We start from the raw sequence: 26,023 nt of genomic DNA on the forward strand, positions 1-26,023 counted from the left end.
TGACAACTATATTTCAACAAACCCACCAGATGCATTTCTTTAATAAATTATAATTTCAATATAATTCATTCTACTTTCACACCTTGTAACAACCTTTTATGTACTTGAAAACTGTTACCATGTCCACCCTCTGTCTTCTCTTCTCCCAACTAAACAAACCCAATTTTTGCAATCTTCCCTCATAGGTCATGTTTTCTAGATCTTTAATCATTTTTGTTGCTCTTCGATGGACTTTCTCCAATGTGTCCACATCTTTCCTGAAATGCAGTGCCCAGAGCTGGACACAAAACGCCAGTTGAGGCCTAATCAGTGCGGAGTGGAGTGGAATATTACTTCTCATGTCTTGCTTACAACACTTCTGCTAATACGGCCCAGAATGAAGTTTGCTTTTTCTGCAATGGGGTCACATTGTTGACTCATATTTAGCTTGTGATCCACTATGACCCCAGATCCCTTTCCACGTTACTCCTTTCTAGGCAGTCATTTCCCATTTTGTATGTGTGCAACTGATTGTTCCTTCCTAAGTGGAGTCCTTTGCATTTGTCCTTATTGAATTTCATCCTATTTACTTCAGACCATTTCTTCAGTTTGTCCAGATCATTTTGCATTTTAATCGTATCCTCCAAAGCACTTGCAACCTCTCACAGCTTGGTATCATCCACAAACTTTATAAGTGAACTCTCTGTGCCATTATCTAAATCATTGATGAAGATATTGAACAGAACCTGACCCAGAATTGATCCCTGCGGGACCCCACTCAATATGCCCTTCCAGCTTGACTGTGAACCACTGATAACTACTCTCTGGGAATGGTTTTCCAACCAGTTATGTGCCCACCTTATAGTAGCTCCAGCTAGGTTGTTTTTCCCTAGTTTGTTTATGAGAAGGTCATGCTACACACTTTCAAAAGCCTTACTAAAGTCAAGATATACCACATCTACCACTTCCCCCCCATCCACAAGGCTTGTTACCCTGTCAAAGAAAGCTATTAGGTTGGTTTGACACAATTTGTTCTTGACAAATCCATGCTGACTGTTACTTATCACCTTATTAATTTCTAATAAGAAATTTCTAATAATCAATTTCAAATTGATTGCAAATTAATCATTTGCTCCATTATCTTTCCAGGTATTGGTCTCTAATTCCCCGGGTTATCCTTATTTTCCTTTTTATAGATGGGCACTATATTTGTCCTTTTCTGGTCCTCTGGAATATCTCCCATTTTCCATAACTTTTCAAAGATAATAGCTAATGGCTCAGATATCTCCTCAGTCAGCTCCTTGAGTATTCTAGGATGTATTTCGTCAGACCATGGTGACTTGAAGACATCTAGCTTGTCTAAGTAATTTTTCACTTATTCTTTTTCTACTTTAGCCTTGGATCCTACCTCATTTTCACTGGCATTCAGTATATTGGATGTCCAATCACTAACTACCTTTTTGGTGAAAACTGAAACAAAATAATCATTTAGTGCTTCTGCCATTTCCACATTTTCTGTTATTGTTTTATTGTCCAGTCACTGAGCAATGGGCCTACCTTGACCATGTCCTTGTTCTTCCTCTTGCTTCTAATGTATTTGTGAAATATTTTTATTACTCTTTATGTCTTTAGCTAGTTTAATCTTATTTTGTGCCTTGGATCTTTCTAAATTTGTCCATTCATACTTGTGCTATTTGTTTATATTCATCCTTTGTAAATGAGGTTTGTAATTTGTAAATTGTTATTGAGATGCAGAAGTATGATCCAGATCCATCTCCATTTAGAAGAGGGGGAGGTTAGGTCCTTATTTCAGTTAGTTTGAACCTGAATAAATATTCTGTTTTGGTTTGTGAGATGGTTCAGGCCCTTTCCTGGTGTTTCCAGATCAGCTCACCCACCAATAATATGGAGCCCTGCAGAGTGGTGCCCATGTGATGTCACCATGTTAAATAGCTGTCATATAAGTGTTCAAACATTCCAGTTTCCAAAATATTGTACCTTTTGAAGTAAAGAAGCCAATAAAAGGCCTCTGGAAGGAAATCTGAAGGCAAAATTTCTTGTATGCAAGTTGCCGCTGATTTGGCCTAACAGTGGTTTTTATGCTTGTCAAGGTTCCTCCCCCACTCTGAACTCTAGGGTACAGATGTGGGGACCTGCATGAAAAACCTCCTAAGCTTATCTTTACCAGCTTAGGTCAAAACTTCCCCAAGGTACAAAGTATTCCACCCGTGGTCCTTGGAATGGCCGCTACCACCACCAAACTAATACTGGTTACTGGGGAAGAGCTGTTTGGACGCGTCTTTCCCCCCAAAATACTTCCCAAAACCTTGCACCCCACTTCCTGGACAAGGTTTGTTAAAAAGCCTCACCAATTTGCCTAGGTGACTACAGACCCAGACCCTTGGATCTTAAGAACAATGAACAATCCTCCCAACACTTGCACCCCCCCTTTCCTGGGAAATGTTGGATAAAAAGCCTCACCAATTTGCATAGGTGACCACAGACCCAAACCCTTGGATCTGAGAACAATGAAAAAGCATTCAGTTTTTTACAAGAAGACTTTTAATAAAAAATAGAAGTAAATAGAAATAAAGAAATCCCCCCTGTAAAATCAGGATGGTAGATATCTTACAGGGTAAATAGATTCAAAAAACATAGAGAACCCCTCTAGGCAAAACCTTAAGTTACAAAAAAGATATACAGACAGAAATAGTTATTCTATTCAGCACAATTCTTTTCTCAGCCATTTAAAGAAATCATAATCTAACACATACCTAGCTAGATTACTTACTAAAAGTACGAAGACTCCATTCCTGGTCTATCCCTGGCAAAGACCAGCATACAGACAGACACAGACCCTTTGTTTCTCTCCCTCCTCCCAGCTTTTGAAAGTATCTTGTCTCCTCATTGGTCATTTTGGTCAGGTGCCAGCGAGGTTACCTTTAGCTTCTTAACCCTTTACAGGTGAGAGGAGCTTTCCCTTGGCCAGGAGGGATTTCAAAGGGGTTTACCCTTCCCTTTATATTTATGACAATGCTGCTATGTCATAAGTCTGTGAACAGTAATTAATACCCCTGTTGTAGATGAGAACCTATTATAAGGGGTTCCCCCTCATTGGGGTGTCGCCTGGAACTGGGATACCACTGGGCCTGCCTGACCCACCAGCCTGGGCTCCCTTTACACTGCACTGCTGTGCAGCCTGCCAAGCCCTCCCCCAGGCTTCAGACTGAACTTTACCAGCACACATTCAGGTGGGGACACACACAGATGCTGAGATCAGCTCTGGATGGGAAGGCTCAACTAAGGCAACTCCCAGTTCCTAAGGCACCTCTCCCCCCCGCCATAGGGAACTGTACAGCGTAAGCTCATGAAATTATCCCCCTCCCTCTATGTGGGGGAAGATATGCAACAGCTTTCTGCCCCCAGTTATGATTTCCACACACTGGTTTTAGACAAAACAAAAACAAGTTTATTAACTATGAAAGGTAGATTTTAAGTGATTGTAAGGGATAGCAAATAGATCATAGCAGATTAGCTAGCAAATAAAACAAATGCACAATCTAAGCTTAATATACCAAATAAATTGGATATAAGTAGCAAATTGTCACCCTAAATGTTGTTTTAGGCAGTTTGCAGAGATTCTTGAGGGCAAGCTGCACTTGCTTGCAGCTTAAAATGCCAGATATTCCTTTCATAGACTAGAAATCCCTCTAGCCTGGGTTCAACCCTTCTTCCGCAGTTCAGTCCTTGTTTCTTAGGTGTTTCCAGCAGTCATCTTGGGTAGGGAGTCAGTGAAGAAGAACCTCAATGATGTCATGCCCCTGCCTTAAATAGCTTTTTCATATTGTGGGTACCCTTTCTCTCCAGGGTTAATTGGTTCCCATGCCTTTCAGTGGAAAACACTGGTATCCCAAGATGGAGTCCAGTACCAGGTGACTTGGTCACATGCCTCTGTAGGGCCACAGCAGCCATGAGACAGAGGCTGTTTGCAGTTGCCTCAGGAAGGCTCCTCAGGAAGGCTCCCTAGTGGTAACATCTTCAAAGGCTTATTGTTTTCCCTAATGGCCCTTCCTAGCAAGCCATCTAGACTGATTGCATTATGTCTAGTGGGTGTTTCCCAGGTGTAAACACATTTGTAACAGATGCTTTATTCAGTAAATCGTAACTTTTCCAATGATATCTCATATGCCTTATCTTGCCTTATCTTGCACAAAATACATCATAATTATGCCATACTCATATCATAATAATATTACAATGAAGTATATGGGGCATAATGCCACACCTATTATACAGCCATGGCTAGATTGTAAGCAGCCCTGGGAGGTTGAGGAAGTGGGGAGGAGGAGATGGCTCAGTGTTCCTCCCCCTTCTTCTGCCTTTGCATCCCTGAAGGCCTGAGACTTGTGCTGACAGCAGCATTGGCTTTTCCAAAGGAAGAATAACAATTCAAAAATTGGATCTAATGGCTGTACCATCATGAAAAAAGGGAGATCCTGGTGCACCCTTTCAAAGGGTGTAGTTGTGACTTCTGCAGCTTGTGTTCCAAAAAGAATTGGGCATAGACAAGTACCCTCAAATGACCACAGGAATTAAGGATTGTCACAAACCTCACTTTCTTCAGTGTAAACTGCACTTGTTCAACCTGCCTTCTCTAACATAAACTCATAGTAGTGCGCATATTTTGTTTAAAAAAACCAAATACCCAAAATGCCCTACCAAAATAAAACACTTAATTGCACACAGAATTTTCCCCTTAGGAAGAGAATGAGAGAGAGAGAGAGAACTAATCACAGGTAACAGATATTCATAGAATCATAGAATATCAGGGTTGGAAGGGACCTCAGGAGGTCATCTAGTCCAACCCCTTGCTCAAAAGCAGGACCCATCCCCAATTAAATCATCTCAGCCAGGGCTTTGTCAAGCCTGACCTTAAAAACTTCTAAGGAAGGAGATTCCACCACCTCCCTAGGCAACGCATTCCAGTGTTTCACCACCCTCCTAGTGAAAAAGTTTTTCCTAATATCCAACCTAAACCTCCCCCACTGCAACTTGAGACCATTACTCCTTGTCCTGTCCTCTTCCACCACTGCGAATAGTCTAGAACCATCCTCTCTGGAACCACCTCTCAGGTAGTTGAAAGCAGCTATCAAATCCCCCCTCATTCTTCTTTTCTGCAGACTAAACAATCCCAGTTCCCTCAGCCTCTCCTCATAAGTCATATGTTCCAGACCCCTAATCATTTTTGTTGCCCTTCGCTGGACTCTCTCCAATTTATCCACATCCTTCTTGTAGTGTGGGGCCCAAAACTGGACACAGTACTCCAGATGAGGCCTCACCAATGTCGAATAGAGGGGGATGATCACGTCCCTCGATCTGCTGGCTGTGCCCCTACTTATACATCCCAAAATGCCATTGGCCTTCTTGGCAACAAGGACACACTGCTGACTCATATCCAGCTTCTCGTTCACTGTCACCCCTAGGTCCTTTTCTGCAGAACTGCTGCCTAGCCATTCGGTCCCTAGTCTGTAGCTGTGCATTGGGTTCTTCCGTCCTAAGTGCAGGACCCTGCACTTATCCTTATTGAACCTCATCAGATTTCTTTTGGCCCAATCCTCCAATTTGTCTAGGTCCCTCTGTATCCTATCCCTGCCCTCCAGCGTATCTACCAGTCCTCCCAGTTTAGTATCATCTGCAAATTTGCTGAGAGTGCAATCCACACCATCCTCCAGATCATTTATGAAGATATTGAACAAAACCGGCCCCAGGACCGACCCTTGGGGCACTCCACTTGATACCGGCTGCCAACTAGACATGGAGCCATTGATCACTACCCGTTGAGCCCGACAATCTAGCCAACTTTCTACCCACCTTATAGTGCATTCATCCAGCCCGTACTCCTTTAACTTGCTGACAAGAATACTGTGGGAGACAGTGTCAAAAGCTTTGCTAAAGTCAAGATACAATACATCCACTGCTTTCTCTTCATCCACAGAACCAGTAATCTCATCATAGAAGGCGATTAGATTAGTCAGGCATGACCTTCCCTTGGTGAATCCATGCTGACTGTTCCTGATCACTTTCCTTTCATGTAAGTGCTTCAGGATTGATTCTTTGCGGACCTGCTCCATGATTTTTCCGGGGACTGAGGTGAGGCTGACTGACCTGTAGTTCCCAGGATCCTCCTTCTTCCCTTTTTTAAAGATTGGCACTACATTAGCCTTTTTCCAGTCATCCGGGACTTCCCCTGTTCGCCACGAGTTTTCAAAGATAATGGCCAATGGCTCTGCAATCACAGCCGCCAGTTCCTTTAGCACTCTCGGATGCAACTCGTCCGGCCCCATGGACTTGTGCACGTCCAGCTTTTCTAAATAGTCCCTAACCACCTCTTCCTCCACAGAGGGCTGGCCATCTATTCCCCATGTTGTGATGCCCAGCGCAGCAGTCTGGGAGCTGACCTTGTTCGTGAAGACAGAGGCAAAAAAAGCATTGAGTACATTAGCTTTTTCCACATCCTCTGTCACTAGATTGCCTCCCTCATTCATTAAGGGGCCCACACTTTCCTGGGCTTGCTTCTTGTTGCCAACATACCTGAAGAAACCCTTCTTGTTACTCTTAACATCCCTCGCTAGCTGCAGCTCCAGGTGCGATTTGGCCCTCCTAATTTCATTCCTACATGCCCAAGCAATATTTTTATACTCCTTCCTGGTCATATGTCCAACCTTCCACTTCTTGTAAGCTTCTTTTTTATGCTTAAGATCCGCTAGGATTTCACCGTTAAGCCAAGCTGGTCGCCTGCCATATTTACTATTCTTTCGACACATCGGGATGGTTTGTCCCTGTAACCTCAACGGGGATTCCTTGAAATACAGCCAGCTCTCCTGGACTCCTTTCCCCTTCATGTTAGTCCCCCAGGGGATCCTACCCATCCGTTCCCTGAGGGAGTCGAAGTCTGCTTTCCTGAAGTCCAGGGTCCGTATCCTGCTGCTTACTTTTCTTCCCTGTGTCAGGATCCTGAACTCAACCAACTCATGGTTACTGCCTCCCAGATTCCCATCCACTTTTGCTTCCCCTACTAATTCTTCCCGGTTTGTGAGCAGCAGGTCAAGAAAAGCTCCCCCCCTAGTTGGCTCCTCTAGCACTTGCACCAGGAAATTGTCCCCTATGCTTTCCAAAAACTTCCTGGATTGTCTATGCACCGCTGTATTGCTCTCCCAGGAGATATCAGGAAAATTAAAGTCACCCATGAGAACCAGGGTGTGCGATCTAGTAGCTTCCGCGAGCTGCCGGAAGAAAGCCTCATCCACCTCATTCCCCTGGTTTGGTGGTCTATAGCAGACTCCCACCACTACATCACTCCTGTTGCTCACACTTCTAAACTTAATCCAGAGACACTCAGGTTTTTCTGCAGTTTCGTACCGGAGCTCTGAGCAGTCATACTGCTCCCTTATATACAGTGCTACTCCCCCACCTTTTCTGCCCTGCCTGTCCTTCCTGAACAGTTTATAACCATCCATGACAGTACTCCAGTCATGTGAGTTATCCCACCAAGTCTCTGTTATTCCAATCACGTCATAATTCCTTGACGTCACCAGGACCTCCAGTTCTCCCTGCTTGTTTCCAAGGCTTTGTGCATTTGTATATAAGCACTTGAGATAACCTGCTGATCGCCCATACTCATACTCATTCTCAGTATGAGGCAGGAGCCCTCCCCTCACAGACATTCCTGCCTGTGCTTCCTCCCGGTATCCCGCTTTCCCACTTACCTCAGGGCTTTGGTCTCCTTCCCCCGGTGAACCTAGTTTAAAGCCCTCCTCACTAGGTTAGCCAGCCTGCTCGCAAAGATGTTCTTCCCTCTCTTCATAAGGTGGAGCCCGTCTCTGCCCAGCACTCCTCCTTCATGGAACACCATCCCATGGTCAAAGAATCCAAAGCCTTCTCTCCGACACCACCTGCGTAGCCATTCGTTGACTTCCACGATTCGACGGTCCCTACCCAGGCCTTTTTCTTCCACGGGGAGGATGGACGAGAACATCACTTGATATTAGTCACATCACTTAATGCACTACTGTTAAAAACAGGTATGTAAGCAATATTCTTTGTTGGCACACTCCAGTTAATTGCTGTTTATCTGGTCCCACACAGAATGCTGTGATGAAAATCTCATTTTTCAGTCTCTTTCTCTATGATCCACTCTGTGGTGTAAATATGTGCAGTCCTCAAGTCAAATTTCTTGCCCTAACCAGACATACTTGGTAAAAGCATGACATAATTTTTTTTATATAGTTTAGACAGTATAAAAGAGTAGGTCCCTGTCTCCTGCCATACGTTACCGCAGATCAGGAACATCATATTCCTGTCAGTGTCTCATTGTGTGACTTGCTTAACTGTAATCGTACCTTGGAGCCTCTAGTTACAGTAAAAGCTGATGCCATGGTGAAATTCTCTTTAATATTTACATTTGCAAGAGCCATTGAGATGACGCAATAGCCGTCTTATCTAACGTGCATTACCTCACTGTGTCTTTGAATCAGCATCATTAGATCTGCATGAGCTCATCTTTAAAAGAAGGGCTTTCAAAAAAAATTTGTTGTTCTGGGAACTAGTGGAAAATATTCTGCTAATGGCACTTCTCATTTTATTCAAGTCTTATGGCTTTTATGTCCTTGTTCTGGCTCTACCCCTGGTTTGTGTATCTAGCAGTTTAATGTAAATTGTCTCAGCCACAGATGGAATAGAGATTTTTGTTGCATACTCATGTGTTTTGGCGTAGTCTCCTTCAAGATTCTACAATGACAGAGGAACTTGGAGTAAACATTGCTTTTTTTTTTCCCTCTTGCAGTTCTTGTGTTATCCAAAGCTGCTGAGATTGATTACGTTCAGCTTGATATGTAATGATGTAGTATTTGCTTTGGCAAAAACAGAAGAGGATGTGAAAACAATAGCTTTCAAATGCAACAGTAGAACAGTCGTATAAACTCCGTTACAGAAGCACTACTTGTGGTTCTGTAGATAAGGTTGATATGAGTTTCCACTGAAAGCCAGGACTCAATCATATTGTTACATATTAAAAATACTGCATATTATCTCCCAAATTTCCCTTACTCTTTGAGTAGAGAATTAATTTGATGAGCATTTACAACCTTAACTCTGCCCTGCAGTAACACAATGATGTGTCTTTAAAAAAACAATTACGTCTAATCTGGGACTACAAACACTATAATGTCTTAACCATTATTTCACTGTAGAACTCTGCCATGACAAGACATAGTCATGGTTGTTTTCAGGTGCCCTAGCTGTGTGTATTTCTATACCTTAACATGTTTGGATTTATTTTAAGCTTAATCTTAACTTTGAATTTCCTCGGTTTATAGTATTTGGTTCTGGGTAATTTCAACATCCCTATAATGCATTTACATCCCCAGTTGCATCTTTGGCTGAGAACTCTACTGATTCCATGTTCTTATATAGCTTTCATATCCATGGTATCTGTGCACTTCAGTGCAGGATATCACATCTGAGCAATTATGTATACTGTCCATTTCCAATTAACTCAAGAAATAGACCTGCATGACCAAATAGTTTAACCTTTTTCTGGCAGAATACTGTATCAAGTCTTGCTTTCTGCTTCATAAAGGCATACTCTTTGCTTCACCATATCTAAAATCAGCCTTCACATACACTACGAACCAGCCTTCAAAAGGGCCATACATGACTCTTTATATAAACACATTTCTCACCCCTGTTGCCAATAGGAATTGCATAGATGGAACAAGATTATTATTTGAGTTTAGGATGCTAATGAGGATCCCATATGTTGGATATTCCCTGGTTTAAAAAAATGCAGCTCACGGGGAATGATTTTTCTTCCCTGGAAACATTTTGATGAAAACAAGTTTTGTCTGTGTGTGTCCATCAACGTTTTTCTTTGAATTTTTTTCAGTTACAATCTTTTTTCATTTTTGCCAAAATTTTTGGACCGAAAATTTTAGCTTTTCAGATTTTCAATTAAGTCCCCAAATTTTTCAACGATGGAATCTCTTTTTCAAAAAAAGCCCGTTCATCAAAAAGCCATTTTCTGACATAAAAATGTTTACCCAGAAAGCTTTCAACAAGCTCTAGCATCTAATGTAGTGGTGGCAGACAGAATATTGCAAAATCATGTGCATTCATTTATATTGCACTGTTTCTCATCTGTTTATGTTACAAAATGAAGCTGTGTGCAATAAATTGATTCAATCTATTTCAAAACAATTCAAACGATGGTGCTTAGTTGCAAAGTTCAGATATTAATTTAGATCCAAATCTAAGATTCCCCAAGGGTCAATAATGCCAGGTATGAGTTTGGCCCCTTTATACTTTGCTGGTTGACATTATTAAATAGATATAATCTTATCCAAATTAAAGGATGCGGAGTCTGGTCCATGGTACTCAGGTTAATTAGCCCTTAAACGAGAACTACAAATGAGATTACTTGTGAGTAGGTACTAGTCAATATGAGTAAGCGTTGCACAGTCAGGCCTTACAGGAAATATTATATATATTACCTCTACTGGATTTTGCAACACTTCTACTACCATATGAATTTGTTTTACTATACTAAAGGGCCACTGGGGAATCCAGAAGTACAAGCACTTTAAGTCAGAAAAGCCATAATGAAATTAAGTTTTTGATATATGCACTGAAGTTATTTTCAGAGCAGAACATTGTAGAAAGGACATATCATTAAAGATACATAGCATCTTATTCTAGCATTCATTTTATGGCACAAGTATTTTAGCATTTCAAAGTTAACAAAATTACTGGATGGCTGCTGTATGTCTTAAATATGGATTTAAAGATAATCTAGATTTCTTGAATACTAATGGCCAGATTCTGAAGTTTTAGTATTGTTCTACAGGAGTAATCCCATTTAAGACCAAGTTCAAGTGTTCAATGTGAGTAAGGTTATTGGTATCTGACCCTAAGGGATAAAAAAGATAGAGGGCCACATCCTTGCTCCCTAAAGATAGTATCTTTTTCTGAAGGCAGTCCCATTTTCTTCATTTGGCACTACTTAAAGTGTGACGTCCTACTGAGCATTAGCAAGGGAAGCAAATCTGGCCCTGAGTTAGATAGACCCTCACCGTAGACATATCCATCCAAGCAGTACCAGAAAAATGGGGCATGCTGCTGTAATCTGCTTGTTCGATGGCAGCCTGGTGGCACTCCGAATTCCCAGCAGTTCTACCTGTTCATAGGAAATGGATGTTTTGCTTAAAAAAATTGCAAAAACCACAGGGTGACAGAAGATGCTATTTCTCCTATGTACATTTACCATTTATATTGTGGCAAATTGAAACCCTGCAAGAGGGAGTCTGAGAAAATAGAAACAAATTTCAGAGTCTGGTTCAAATGAGTAACACAAAGCTGTGGCTCTCCTCTGACTGGCTAACGATGCTATGTGCTTCATTCCGGGACCTCGCTAAATCAGACATTTAAATCTGGTCATGCTATATAAACATGATACTAGATAAAGTTATTGCTTATTACTATATAATCCAGCTAAAATTATACACTGGTTCTTTATTATCTGGTTAACATAGTCCATTAATTTTTAAGAACTGTTTTCAACTTCACATTGGATGGCAAAAGAAGAAAACATCAATAACAGAGCCAGAATCCTTGGCACAACCTAAGGCCAGATACTTTGCACTTATAGAGTTTTTATTTTCTAAGGGCAAATATTAACTATTCCCCACATCAGTCATATGGAGCAAGTAGGTGGCATTACTATTTTACAGAGGTGGAAACTGAGGCATGAAGATTAAGGCCCATAGTCTTCCTAATGCTTAGCCCAAGAAACTTAGATGGGCACCGGAGAACTTCATGGGGAAAAGAGGTTGATGTATTCTCCCATCCAAGTTGCAGTGCTATTCCATCTCAAAAGGACTATAGTAGGCTATACTCTGTGACCTAGACAACACATCCAGTGGGGAGGGGTAAGGATCCTCTGCCCCTGGCTTAACCTACCCTTAAACAGCCACCTCATCATGGCAGGAGTACTTGCAGAACTGCACTCTGCCACAGGCAAGGAACCCAGACAACCTGGTGGATATGGGACACCATGATCCCCCACTGTGAAACAGAAACAGTGTGGTGCAGTTGTGTCATAGGGTGGGCTGGCCCTTTAAGGGGAGTTGGGTTCAATTCCACGTGTGCTTAGTTATCCAACATCCAGGGGCTTGGGCCAAAGGTTGGGTCAGGTGACCAAACATCACATGACAGTAGAACAGACAAGGCGCTTCCAGTAAGAGGGGGAGTGTTCAGTCAAAGGGGAAGAGACCGGCAGGGAGGAGGAAGGCTTTACTACAATAGAGCTAGATGGGTGGTGGGAGGTGCTAAGAGGTGGTCTGCTGTGGGCCGTGGAGAAGGCCAAGAAACAGCTGAGGCTAAGGCTCTGAAAGGAGCTCTGAAAGGTCCTAGGAAAGTCTCTTCAGGGAGAGTGGGGGTCCAGAATGGGGTGGAAAGAACTCCCTGCTCAGTGGGAACTAGGCAACTGAGAGAGAGACAGACAGACAGAGAGAGAGCCATAAACCCCAGGTGTTTGAGGAGTCCTGTAAAATGGCCAAAAGGAGGTGGTGGGGAACCTGAGAGTTGAAAACACTGGTTTGTTGGAGTCTCTGCTTACTCTTGGAAGTTATTGTCAAACTTTATGATTTGGCTAAGTCATTTGGAAGCATTGGAACTAGCCCATCCAAGAGTAGGAAACTGAAACATCTGGATCTAGAAGAGGGGAAACAGATATTGAGCACCTGACATGAAAGTGAACTTGTTACAGCAGGGGCCATTTGCATCCCAAATGGAGAAGGGATATTTGACCCATGAGCACAGGGGAGTCATTGTCACAGCTTGGGTTGCAGTTCTTGGCCTCTTTTTGTGCTTGTGCCACTAGATCATGCCTAGACTTAAAATTACATTTGGCATCATATTCCAGCCTTCAGACAGGTGCCAAACTGTCATGGACATCAGTGGGAGATACACAGCTCTGTAGAAAAACTTTGAAGCGTAGGTTAACTTCTAGCACTGTGTTCATAATTCCTAAAAAGAAAGTCATGTAAAAACACTGCATTTTTCCCTTTCAGAGGGACAAATTCTATCCCCTCCATGGCCATGGAAAGACTTGAGCACAATACAGAGTGGTGAGGAGTCTTCCAGGAGCCACAGAACAGCTCTCCATAGAGATTTAGGGTATTGGGGCTGTGGAGAGGTGCAGGCAGGATCGATGATGACTGGTAAGTTTGTAGTCCCAAAGAGTCTTAAGAAGTACTTGGGCTTTTCACTGGTCATAGGACGTGACCCTTCATAATTCCAAATGAAAAGCCGGGGTATGTGCACTATGTCCAGTGCATGATATGGGCTATAATTATTTAGAACCCATTGAAAGGGAAACATATATGCATTTGCTGCAAAGGAAAAGTTTGTTTTAGAGTCCAATGCATATATTTCTTTCATGTAAATTTGCAACTGTGTATACAAAAACCTGGAAGTATAAATCTTCTATTCTGCTCAGAAGTAGTTTCAAAAGTCAGCTAGCGCACAATAAGCAGGGATGGGTAATGTGAAATTAGTAAGAATAAAACAGTCTTGTTGGATTTGCAGATTTTAGCACATTAGACCGTCTGCATCTTCCTTATTATTTGTCTGTGTTAGCGCCCACATGCAGTGCTGGCTGCTTTTCAGACATTCAAAAAGGGATGGTCTGTGCCCCACAGAGCTCACAGCTTACAGATAGGCAGGCAGACAGACAAGTACATGGAAGTCAGGGAATGGGATGTTCTACATATACACCAGAATAGTCATGGTTTTTTTAAGAAACTGTCTCAATGGCCTAATAATTTGTATCCAATCAGAAAATGTCTTGCTTTTCTATAGCCCTAGTGTCCTTCCAAGTGTTCAGCTGGTAGATCAAGAGGACTCCAAACAACCTGAAGGGTGCCTTTGCCAGGCTGCTCAAAGGAGAAAAAACATTCAAGGATCCCCACCTCCACATAATTGTTAGAAGCAACAGTGGTCCCCTGGTATGTTTGCACCAAAGCTTTCTCATGATTCCACTGTACACGGCTCCATCTTCCTGTGTAGTGAACACGACTTTCTCATTGAGTTAAGTGGTAAAGGCCTGGTGTGCCGCTGGAAGAGGCTGAGTTCCCCACTGACACCACTTTATGCTGTAGCTAGTTCAGAAGTATTGCTTGAGCTTGAAAGTGCAGATTGAATGCCCTTATAACTAATAAGGATTTACTTGGCTGCATCTGTAGGCTGCTCCTACTCGGTGATTTATATTCCTGATGCTTGGAACTACAGTATAAATCTGGTTATGCTATAGAAACTTGATACCAGAGAAAGTCAATATTACAGCATAATAGAGCTGAAATTACACACTGGCACTACTTTGTTATTAACCCTTTAATAACTTATTTCAGAGCCTCCTCAGTGACAAATAAGTTGGCTAGCACTAGGGAGAGGATTTTTGTGCCACAGATAATGCCACTACATTAAACGTATGTCATTCAATCCGTATGGAGCCAGGGGGAATCAATTTCTAGAAAAGACATTTCCTCCCAATACTGAAAAAGATGAGTGCTTTTCAGAAACGATTTCTTTTGACCTCATTGCTTCAATGCATTTTACTGTGTGTCTCTTTCCCCCAGGCCATGCAGCATATCAACACCATGATGCTTTATGTAAACAACCAGGCTATTTTAGTACTGTCAGATTGTTTCTAAGCTGGCCCAGGTTCTTCAGGAGAAGTATTTTTCATTGTTAGTTGATTTCTCAGCCATTGCACAGGTTGTTGCATTTAGGATTCCATGCTCCCAGAAGTAGAAAGGTTTAGCTGGTCCACTGGGCACAGAAAACTTTCGGATAGCCAAGGTCCACATCACTTCTCAGTTTTAAGCAGTAGAGAAGCCTTAAGGGGAAATTTTGCAAGCCACCCATGGATGAAACTCCCATTGTTTGCTACACAGATCAAAAATTATCCCATTGTCACTTCATTCACACTGTTTGAATTGGGAATTGAGTAACCATTTGGCTCAATCAACTTCAAGTGAAATTGTAGTTTCTGCTCTACACCAGCCATATGAAAAAAGAATAAGAATCGGGAATTCACTACGTAGGTCCATTAGTTGAAGTCAGGATAAAGATACAATTTCAGGTTTTCTTCTCTCTTGTTTGGAAGCCAGAGAATTTCTATGTAATTCATTTGGGGTTCAGTGGGAACATGAAGAAAAAGAAAATGATGGCAATCATGTTGTCTTTTGACTGACCTCTCTCTCTCTCTCTCATATGTATGAATCTGTATGTATCTATGTACATATAAACAAACAATGGCAATGAAATTGATCATGCTGATACTCCATGCAGAAGAACTTGGATTGGTTCCTCACCTCCAACTCCTGAAATCTGCCCCCCAAAAGCTAACTGAACTGCCCAAAGCAACTTTTTTTCATCCTGCCTAGCTGGGTCAGTAATGTGCCATGATCAATGGTATCAAATATGGATCTAACATGATTATAAAAACTTGTCTGGAAACCATCACTTGAAGATTGAAAGATATCTGAAAATCTCACATTGTCCAGGTGCTCCTTAAGTTGCTTAGCAACTGCCTCCTTAATCATTCTCTCCAAAAAAGGGGAGGTTTGACAGAGGGTAATAATTAGATAGTTTCATGAGGGGGATCAAGACCTCATCATATTGTAGCTGGGATGGCATTCTGCCCTTCAAAAAATGAAATGTTAATGAAAATGTCCATCCACTAGGAAAGTGTCTCATAATTGAGTTTCATAAGCCCCACAGGTTTCAGAGTAGCAGCCGTGTTAGTCTGTATTTGCAAAAAGAAAAGGAGTACTTGTGGCACCTTAGAGACTAACCAATTTATTTGAGCATAAGCTTTCGTGAGCTACAGCTCACTTCATCGGATGCCCCACAGTTATCCCACCAGGGTCCTTGTCCTTTCATGAGGAAAGACTCTGTCAAAATCAACCAAATTGGTAGATTAATGCATGGCTTCTTGTCCTGACATTCTTGGTTGCAGACTGGTAGGCTCAAATATGAGTGATTTTGACTGTGAAGAATTTGAAGTCTTGTCCCCATGGTTCCTGAGAAAAGAGTTTCAGAGGAGAGGCAGTCTAGAAGAACCTAAGTCGCCTATACCCTGAGTAACTGTGCAAGCCAACTCTCTACTGCATGTGTAGTCATGACGTGTAGCCTCTCACTTTCTGTCCTCCTGTTTTCTGTCTCCATTCTTCCTCTCCTCTTCCCTTCCCTCAACTCCTCTCTTTTTGGCTGTCTATTTTTATTCATTTTTGCTCTTTCATGTTTTTTGCTGCCTTTCCCTGGTTGTTCCCCCTGCCCATTTCCTCACTCACTAGAATCGAGATTTTCAGACGAGGATAAAGGACTTAGGTGCCCGGATACAATTGAAGCTGGGCATTAACTCCCTTTTAAATTCCTTGGGAAATCCAGGTCTAAAAGACTCCATTCTGCTCAAGGTGAGAAGTGTAGATTGGTGGGTCAGTGGAGCGGGAACGTGGGCTCTTACAGCTGAGCTATGTGTGGCAAAAGCCAGTGTAACCCACACAGCTCCTGGGTCTGGTTTTGGTTTTCTGCCCCCTTAGTGGCACCAAGACCACTTAGAGATTAATGAGTCTGCTACAGTCTTTGCTAAGGGCCATTGTAATTTAGCTCATGCAGTAGAGGCTCATGCATTTAGATCCAGAGGTCTGATCCTGCCTGCCGACAACTGGAGTCTGTCAGCATTACACAAGGATGCAAAGCTTAGTCCAGCATGATGCTTCCTGATCCTGTGACTATTCTAAACCAATGCTGGGGTGGGGAGGAAAGTTGGGTGCTAGTTTACCCACAGCAGTACATTTACAGACGGGATTCAGAGTATATCTAGCATCAGCCAATCACACAGCTCTCTCTTCTTGTTCTGTGCTCTCCAGTGCCTACATCCTCAACTCACCCCGCCCCCATGAGTATGGCTTCTTTCCATGCCTCTCCTCCATCCCCCGCCTCCCCGCAGTGTAAGATGAATTTTCTCAGCCAATGAATTAAAAAGATTACCTAGCTGTTGCAATTTTAACTATTATCTGGGGGCAATTAGTTATGTTGCATAGTTTCTGTTGTGGTCTAGCTTGCTTGCCATATAAAACTGAGACCTTTTAATAGACTCTGTGGCATCAAAGCAAAGGACTGAAAGTTAAGCGGACACTAGGCAATCATTTGCTGACATCTCCTCTCATTACAGGGCCTTTTAAAAATTAACATTTGACATCATCCAATGAGAGTTTGATGAAGGCATTTGTTAGGTCCCTGGTTAACTAAACATAGCTTATTAATGGTGACTTTATTCCTACAGGGTTTGTTTTGAAACCTGGTTGTGTCAGTGTTCCTCATGTATTCTGATGTGTGCCCATCATAACATGTTTGTTCTTGTACTGGTAGTTAATAGGGCTGTCGAGATTGCAGTTTTGCATTTCTTTATCTATTTCTTGTACCTTACTAAATCATTTGAGTTTCCCTTTTATTAAGAAGCTGGTTTTAGTTCATGCTGCTGCTGTTTCTGTATTGTGGTTAACCAACCACTGAAGTGTTTTCAAGAGTTTCTTTTTCAGACTTCATAACTAACCACTTATTTCTGATTCAGTGTTAAGATTTCCGAGACTTTTATTTTTCTGAGATCTAAATATACTCATGGAGTCAACTGTGGATCCATTTAAATATAGGTTGGAGAGGGGTTTGGATGATTACAATTAGCACATTCACTTCCCGACATGCATAGAAATGCATTTTAGATTTGGTTGGTTCCTAAAGCATAAAACCTTTGTATACTTCTCCAGGTGCGCTCAGTTTCTGGACATGTTTTTCCACAATCCCCAATTTTCATTTTCAATCAATTTCATTTACACACTCTCAGTAGTTCTACGGGATTTGGCGGAAGTGCTGATGGTGTGTAAAATTAAGCATGTGCATAAATCTTTGCAGGATCGGGACCTTGGTGAAGGGCAACATGTTGCCATTATTGCTAGTAAATGAAGCATGAACAACAGTTTGGATAAGGCACTGCTGATATTTAGAATGGAACTCAAACCAAATTTGTTTTGAAATTGTACCATCTGGTTAAATGTTCTATCACATCTGATTTCCAAACAGGTCCAGAACTGGAAGTGCCAAAATAGCACAGTAAAAGTGCTTTTAGTTATCATTTACCTTTAATACTGCAACCTTCCCTTCTCCCTGACTCTGCACACAAAACCCTATAAAGAAGGTAAACTCAGGCAATAAGATTAGGTAACCTTCCCCAGGGCATTGTGGGATAAGTGTGTTTCTCAGCCAGATGAATCTCTGGAATTCCAAGCTCCTACTTCTCTTGCATGTTATGTATTTAATACATATCTAAATCCATTTCACAGGGACATTTCTGAAAGCTCATCAAGGAACCTGATTCTTAAAGTGTGTATATGTAACTGAAATGAAATCTTAGCTCCCTGAAATGTTTAAATGCCTGATATGAGAGAGGCTATGAAATTGTTCTTTACATTACCTCTTTAAAAATTCTATATGCATGAATGTTTCATATGGTACAGTTTTTTTTTTAAATTTACACAAACACACAATGTAAATGCAATGAAAATGCCAATGAAATTAAACTGCATAGGGAATAACATTTAGAAATCTGAACTAGGTTATCTGTGGAGGTTGTATTTTATTTATGTTTCCCAAGGATTCTAAGAGTATGTCTACACAGCATCTAGACATCCATGCTGGCTGGGAGAGGGTGGAGAGAGGCGCGAGTAGTGGGGAAGCCTCTTGGAGGAGGGGATGGAGGCACAAGTGGCGGGATGTCCCCTCGTGGGAGGGAGCAAAGAGATGCGAGCGGTGGGGGCCTTGGGGAAGGGGGCTGAGCAGGATCAGGGCCGAGGGTGGAGCATGGGTTGGCCTCGGGGGAGGAGGCTAAGTGGGGGGCGGACCTTGGGTGGAGCAGGAGGCAGGGCCACAGTGTGGGTGCTGGTGGCCCCTCCCACTTCTAGGGAGTTTCCAGCGCTCAGACCCAGCCTCCCCAAATGTGGGAGTCATGTGCCACCCATGGTGGTTCCTGTCCATGTTGGGGAACCCCTATTAAAGTGGATTGCTGGGGCAAGCTGTAACAGAGCAGGACTGAGAGCTCTTTCTTGGTCTAAAGATCTAAAGCTGAGAAGGGAGTAGGATGGGGGTGGGTTATGACAAAGGTGTGTGTGGGATGGACATGCATGAGCTGCTCAACTCTACAAAAAATACTCTGGGACTCTCACATTTCTGTGCACAGTCCCCCAGCCTTGAGAACCCCCTTAAAGGGGGCTGCAAGGACAGCTCCAAAGGAGCTATGCTTCTGGGAAACTGTACACAGGGTGGGATCTCCAGTACCTGTGTGAAGGCATAGGGCTTTCCTATGGATGGGCACAGACTTCTGCACATCTGAGGGAATCCTTAGGTTATGGGAGAAGGACTTTCTCTTCCCCTTGGAATAACTTGAGGAGACTCTCATGGAGCTACTCAGGGTTTGTTCTTCAGCAGGATTCAGTTGGGCCCATTGTTCTCAAGTTGAACCAGTGCTTATTAAGACACAAAAGCCCCGAATCCTAGGCACCCACCTAGAGCGTTGTTATTATCAAGGCTCTCAGGCACCATCCATTCAAAGACTACCAATAAGTGTTGTTGTTCTTGATTCATGCTGGCCTTCAGTAAGGCTACTGTTGGGCAAACATAGAAGCCTCTGAAGGAAATTTCTCATAATAATCATGTAATCAAGAAATATTAAAACTCTTGAGTCAGAATGCAAAATCTACTTTTTATCATCCTCTTCTAGCAAATGGTGACGTACTACATCACTATACATGTTTGCATTTTTCTTAATAACTAATGGAGTTTAGTATTTTTAACAAGTAATGTATTGATTTTGACAAAATTGTTTTTCAATTTAAAATACACTTCTAGCAAACATACATTTTCTCATTATTATTAAAAATGAGAAATGTCTAAGATTTTCTATTGTTATTATTTTATCTATTTTCCTACGCAAAAGAGATATCATAGAATATCATTCAATATTTACCTGGTTTAAAATCTGTTTCTCACTAAATATCAAATTTCTCCAAGTGTATCCTATATTCAGGGGTGTGCAGAAGAGGGAGCAAGCAAGGGCATAGGGCCTCCAATCATTGGCGGGGCACAGAATTCCTCCAGGCCTGGGGCCACAGTGTGGAAAGTGAGCTCCTCCTGGGGTCATGGCAGGGGCTGAGCAAGCTCCGTCCTCTGGCTCTGGGGCCGTGTAGGGAGTTGACAGCTCCTCTGGCCCTGGGGCTGTGGTGGGGGCACAGAATATGCCCCTCCAAAAGAGGTCAAGTTTAAATTCCTGCGACGCCCCTTCCTGTATTTTATTCAGATTTTATAGTTAGTGAGTAACTTTATTCATGTAGTAAGTAAGGGAGTTATTTCTGCCAACAAGACAGAAAAGCATCCTTATTCAGGAGAACACTTAAGCCCATACTTAACTTCATGTGCTTGCTTAAATTCCAATGAAGTCAATAGGTCTAGAAGTTGAATAGAAATGGACTTCAGTATATGCTTAAGCCCTGATTCAGCAAAGCACTTAAGGACCTGTCTGAATTCCTATGGACTCCCAATGACCTCAGTGGGAGTTGTTTTCTTAACTTCCACTGATTTCAATGGAAGTTAGGAGCCTAACTACCTTTGAGGATCTGGGCCTAAGGTTTATTTTGCTCTGTGATATGAACACTGCAGACACAGTGAAAGCCAGCAAACAGCAATGCATGCATTAATACTTACCTCTTTAAAATTCTTCAGTTCTTAATAACAGACTCTCATGCATCACGCCATCTGCCAGCTGTGAACAGAAATAAAATCACACGTACAGGTACTGTAATGTACAATCTAATTAGTGTACTAAAGCTTAATATAGCTGAGATTTTTGTAAATATAAAAACAATTATAGTAGAACAAATTTATTCCTATGACACTATAATGATGAAGATTCTTTTGCTAGTGCAATGAGAGGGTTTATTATACATAGTTTCATTATCTTGCAGCTTGCCTTACTTAATATATAATATGCCTTCATGTACAGCAATTAAAATGATAATGAAACAGACAGGCAGAATCTGAATAATCATATCATTTGTAGTATGATCCACTAATGCAGTATTCTCTTCCATACTATGTGCTTATTACAGGTTTTCTTGGGCTTGTCCTAGTGACCTTGGTTTCTTGATCTTCTGCATGCTGTACATTCACCCTCGTACTTGCCTTTGACACATCTCACAATATTTGTCCCCTCATATCAAATGTCTCACATGATGTGGGTGGAGACGTACAACAAAATGTTGTCCTACCTTACATGGTACCCACTACGAGAGAGCAGTCAAGCAATGAATCCAGAGTTACCCTGCTGGAGGAGGGCAAGATAACTCAGCAGGGTTTGGGGGCAGCACATTTCGTGGCACAATGAACATTACAATATAGTGTGTACAGGCTTCTGCGAGAATAATATGAAATACACGCTCCCAGATAATCAATGTAGATGCCCAGCGTTTTTTCTTCTCTTTATAGCTCAAGTCTTGTTTAGCTAGCCACAGGTATTCAGACTCCTATGCTGGAGGAATGTCTTGTTGTTATGAGACTCCTTTCCCATTCTACTGTTTCAGATGCTTTGCTATACTATTTATTTCCTTTTGGCTATTTTTTTCTTCCTGCTGGCATCCCTGCAAAATATTTGTTTGCATATCAGAATATCGTCTTGAAATGTGTCCATAGAGGATACTTCCATTTGCAGAGTAATTGGAGGCTAGCTTCCCATGAAAAGCCCAATTTTTAAACACTATTCCCCAATGGCTTCCCAAGAAAGAAACTAATTCCTCTCAAATTTCATATGCCACAACTCATCCTAGCATAGACATTCTCTTTAAAACTTTAAAACATCAGTTTTAAAGTTATGGTGTTTTTTTTTAAAAAAAGAAATTCTTTGTTTTGGGGAAATCTTCCTAAGGGTCCCGATACATTCTTTATATCACCAAAGTGGCAAACTCTTCATTTGGCTTTGGTCAGTTGGTTTTGCCTGGGAGAAGTGGCTTTTGGTCAATTTAGAAGATCTGGGGCGGAATTACAAAGACATAAAGAGCTGTTTTTTACATGCATATAGATAAACATGTATAAATAGAAGCTAACATGCTGCTAGTTCTAAGCTGTGCTGATCCAGGTGATGGACTCATACAAGAAGTTAGGGAGGTCAGGAGTCACTGGTGAAGGGTAAGAGATTGATAGGAAATTCTGATGGCCAGAAGTCCACAATGTGGAGGGAGATCTTGGTGGGACATGGAAAGGAAAGATGCATTTGGTTGGCTTGACTCCCACTCACATTGATATCAATAGTAAATGCCCTCACCATGTGGGAAACTACAAAACCTAATAGCCCCCGGGACTACGTGACCAACAAAACTTTTTTTGGGAGAGAGTGGTTTTGTGGAGAAGTGCATGGCATGCCAACTCTGTTTTTAAAAAAAAGAAAAGGAGTACTTGTGGCATCTTAGAGACTAACCAATTTATTTGAGCATGAGCTTTCGTGAGCTACAGTTCACTTCATCGGATGCATACCGTGGAAACTGCAGCAGACTTTATATACACACAGAGATCATGAAACAATACCTCCTCCCACCCCACTGTCCTGCTGGTAATAGCTTATCTAAAGTGATCATCAAGTTGGGCCATTTCCAGCACAAATCCAGGTTTTCTCACCCTCCACCCCCCCCCACCCCCGCCACACAAACTCACTCTCCTGCTGGTAATAGCCCATCCAAAGTGACAACTCTCTACACAATGTGCATGATAATCAAGGTGGGCCATTTCCTGCACAAATCCAGGTTCTCTCACCCCCTCACCCCCCTCCAAAAAACACACACACAAACTCACTATCCTGCTGGTAATAGCTCATCCAAAGTGACCACTCTCCCTACAATGTGCATGATAATCAAGGTGGGCCATTTCCAGCACAAATCCAGGTTTTCTCACCCCACCCCCCACCCCCATACACACACAAACTCACTCTCCTGCTGGTAATAGCTCATCCAAAGTGACCACTCTCCCTACAATGTGCATGGTAATCAAGGTGGGCCATGTCCAGTACAAATCCAGGCTTTCTCACCCCCCCCCCCCTTTTTTTTTTTTTTTTGGTAACTGAGAGTTACCAAAAGCAACTACAGCATTTGCTCAAGAAACTTCCTGAAAAAGCACAAGATCAAATCCGCACAGACACACCCCTGGAACCCCGACCTGGGATATTCTATCTACTACCCAAGATCCATAAACCTGGAAATCCTGGGCACCCCATCATCTCAGGCATTCACCCTGACAGCAGGATTGTCTGGCTATGTAGACTCCCTCCTCAGGCCCTACACTACCAACACTCCCAGCTACCTTCGAGACACCACTGACTTCCTGAGGAAACTTCAATCCATCAGTGATCTTCCTGATAACACTATCCTGGCCACTGTGGATGTAGAAGCCCTCTACACCAACATTCCACACAAAGATGGACTACAAGCTGTCAAGAACACTGTCCCCGATAATGTCACGGCTAACCTGGTGGCTGAACTTTGTGACTTTGTCCTTACCCATAACTATTTTACATTTGGGGACAATGTATACCTTCAGATCAGCGGCACTGCTATGGGTACCCGCATGGCCCCACAGTATGCCAACATTTTTATGGCTGATTTAGAACAACGCTTCCTCAGCTCTCGTCCCCTAAAGCCCCTACTCTACTTGCGCTATATTGATGACATCTTCATCAGCTGGACCCATGGAAAAGAAGCCCTTGAGGAATTCCACCATGATTTCAACAACTTCCATCCCACCATCAACCTCAGCCTGGTCCAGTCCACACAAGAGATCCACTTCCTGGACACTACAGTGCTAATAAACAATGGTCACATAAACACCACCCTATACCGGAAACCTACTGACCGCTATTCCTACCTACATGCCTCCAGCTTTCACCCTGACCACACCACACGATCCATCGTCTACAGCCAAGCTCTGCGATACAACCGCATTTGCTCCAACCCCTCAGACAGAGACAAACACCTACAAGATCTCTGTCAAGCTTTCTTACAACTACAATACCCACCTGCGGAAGTGAAGAAACAGATTGATAGAGCCAGAAGAGTTCCCAGAAGTTACCTACTACAGGACAGGCCTAACAAAGAAAATAACAGAACGCCACTAGCCGTCACCTTCAGCCCCCAACTAAAACCCCTCCAACGCATTATTAAGGATCTACAACCTATCCTAAAGGATGACCCAACACTCTCACAAATCTTGGGAGACAGGCCAGTCCTTGCCTACAGACAGCTCTGCAACCTGAAGCAAATACTCACCAACAACCACATACCACACAACAGAACCACTAACCCAGGAACTTATCCTTGCAACAAAGCCCGTTGCCAACTGTGCCCACATATCTATTCAGGGGACACCATCACGGGGCCTAATAACATCAGCCACACTATAAGAGGCTCGTTCACCTGCACATCCACCAATGTGATATATGCCATCATGTGCCAGCAATGCCCCTCTGCCATGTACATTGGTCAAACTGGACAGTCTCTACGTAAAAGAATAAATGGACACAAATCAGATGTCAAGTATTATAACATTCATAAACCAGTCGGAGAACACTTCAATCTCTCTGGTCACGCAATCACAGACATGAAGGTTGCTATCTTAAAACAAAAAAACTTCAAATCCAGACTCCAGCGAGAAACTGCTGAATTGGAATTCATTTGCAAATTGGATACTATTAATTTAGGCTTAAATAGAGACTGGGAGTGGCTAAGTTATTATGCAAGGTAGCCTATTTCCCCTTGTTTTTTCCTACCCCCCCCCCCTGCAGACGTTCTGGTTAAACTTGGATTTAAACTTGGAGAGTGGTAGTTTGGATGAGCTATTGCCAGCAGGAGAGTGAGTTTGTGTGTGTGTGTGTGTGTCCCCGGGGGAAAAAAAAAAAGTGGGGGGGGATGAGAAAGCTTGGATTTGTGCTGGACATGGCCCACCTTGATTACCATGCACATTGCAGGGAGAGTGGTCACTTTGGATGAACTATTACCAGCAGGAGAGTGAGTTTGTGTGTGTATGGGGGTTGGGGGGTGGGGGGTGAGAAAACCTGGATTTGTGCTGGAAATGGCCCACCTTGATTATCATGCACATTGTAGGGAGAGTGGTCACTTTGGATGAGCTATTACCAGCAGGATAGTGAGTTTGTGTGTGTGTTTTTTGGAGGGGGGTGAGGGGGTGAGAGAACCTGGCTTTGTGCAGGAAATGGCCCACCTTGATTATCATGCACATTGTGTAGAGAGTTGTCACTTTGAATGGGCTATTACCAGCAGGAGAGTGAGTTTGTGTGGCGGGGGTGGGGGGGGGTGGAGGGTGAGAAAACCTGGATTTGTGCTGGAAATGGCCCAACTTGATGATCACTTTAGATAAGCTATTACCAGCAGGACAGTGGGGTGGGAGGAGGTATTGTTTCATGATCTCTGAATGTATATAAAGTCTGCTGCAGTTTCCACGGTATGCATCCGATGAAGTGAGCTGTAGCTCACGAAAGCTCATGCTCAAATAAATTGGTTAGTCTCTATGGTGCCACAATACTCCTTTTCTTTTTGCGAATACAGACTAACACAGCTGTTACTCTGAACTCTGTTATTGAAACTCATCTGGTGCAAGTTGTTGTAGCTTCATTGACTTCAATAGAGTTATGCTTATTTACACAAACTGATTTATACCAACAGGCTCTTGTATTTAGAACAAGATAGCTACATCAGTAGCTGGTATAAAAACCATATAATTTGTGCGAGTGTGTATTGAAACATCAGGTTTTTGACTTGTAGAAATTGCCTCAGTAAGTCATACTTTTAATCACCCATTTAATTTTTCACAACATTTCCACATA

Source organism: Eretmochelys imbricata, chromosome 3, assembly GCF_965152235.1.
Source record: "Eretmochelys imbricata isolate rEreImb1 chromosome 3, rEreImb1.hap1, whole genome shotgun sequence".
Lineage (NCBI taxonomy): Eukaryota > Metazoa > Chordata > Testudines > Cheloniidae > Eretmochelys > Eretmochelys imbricata.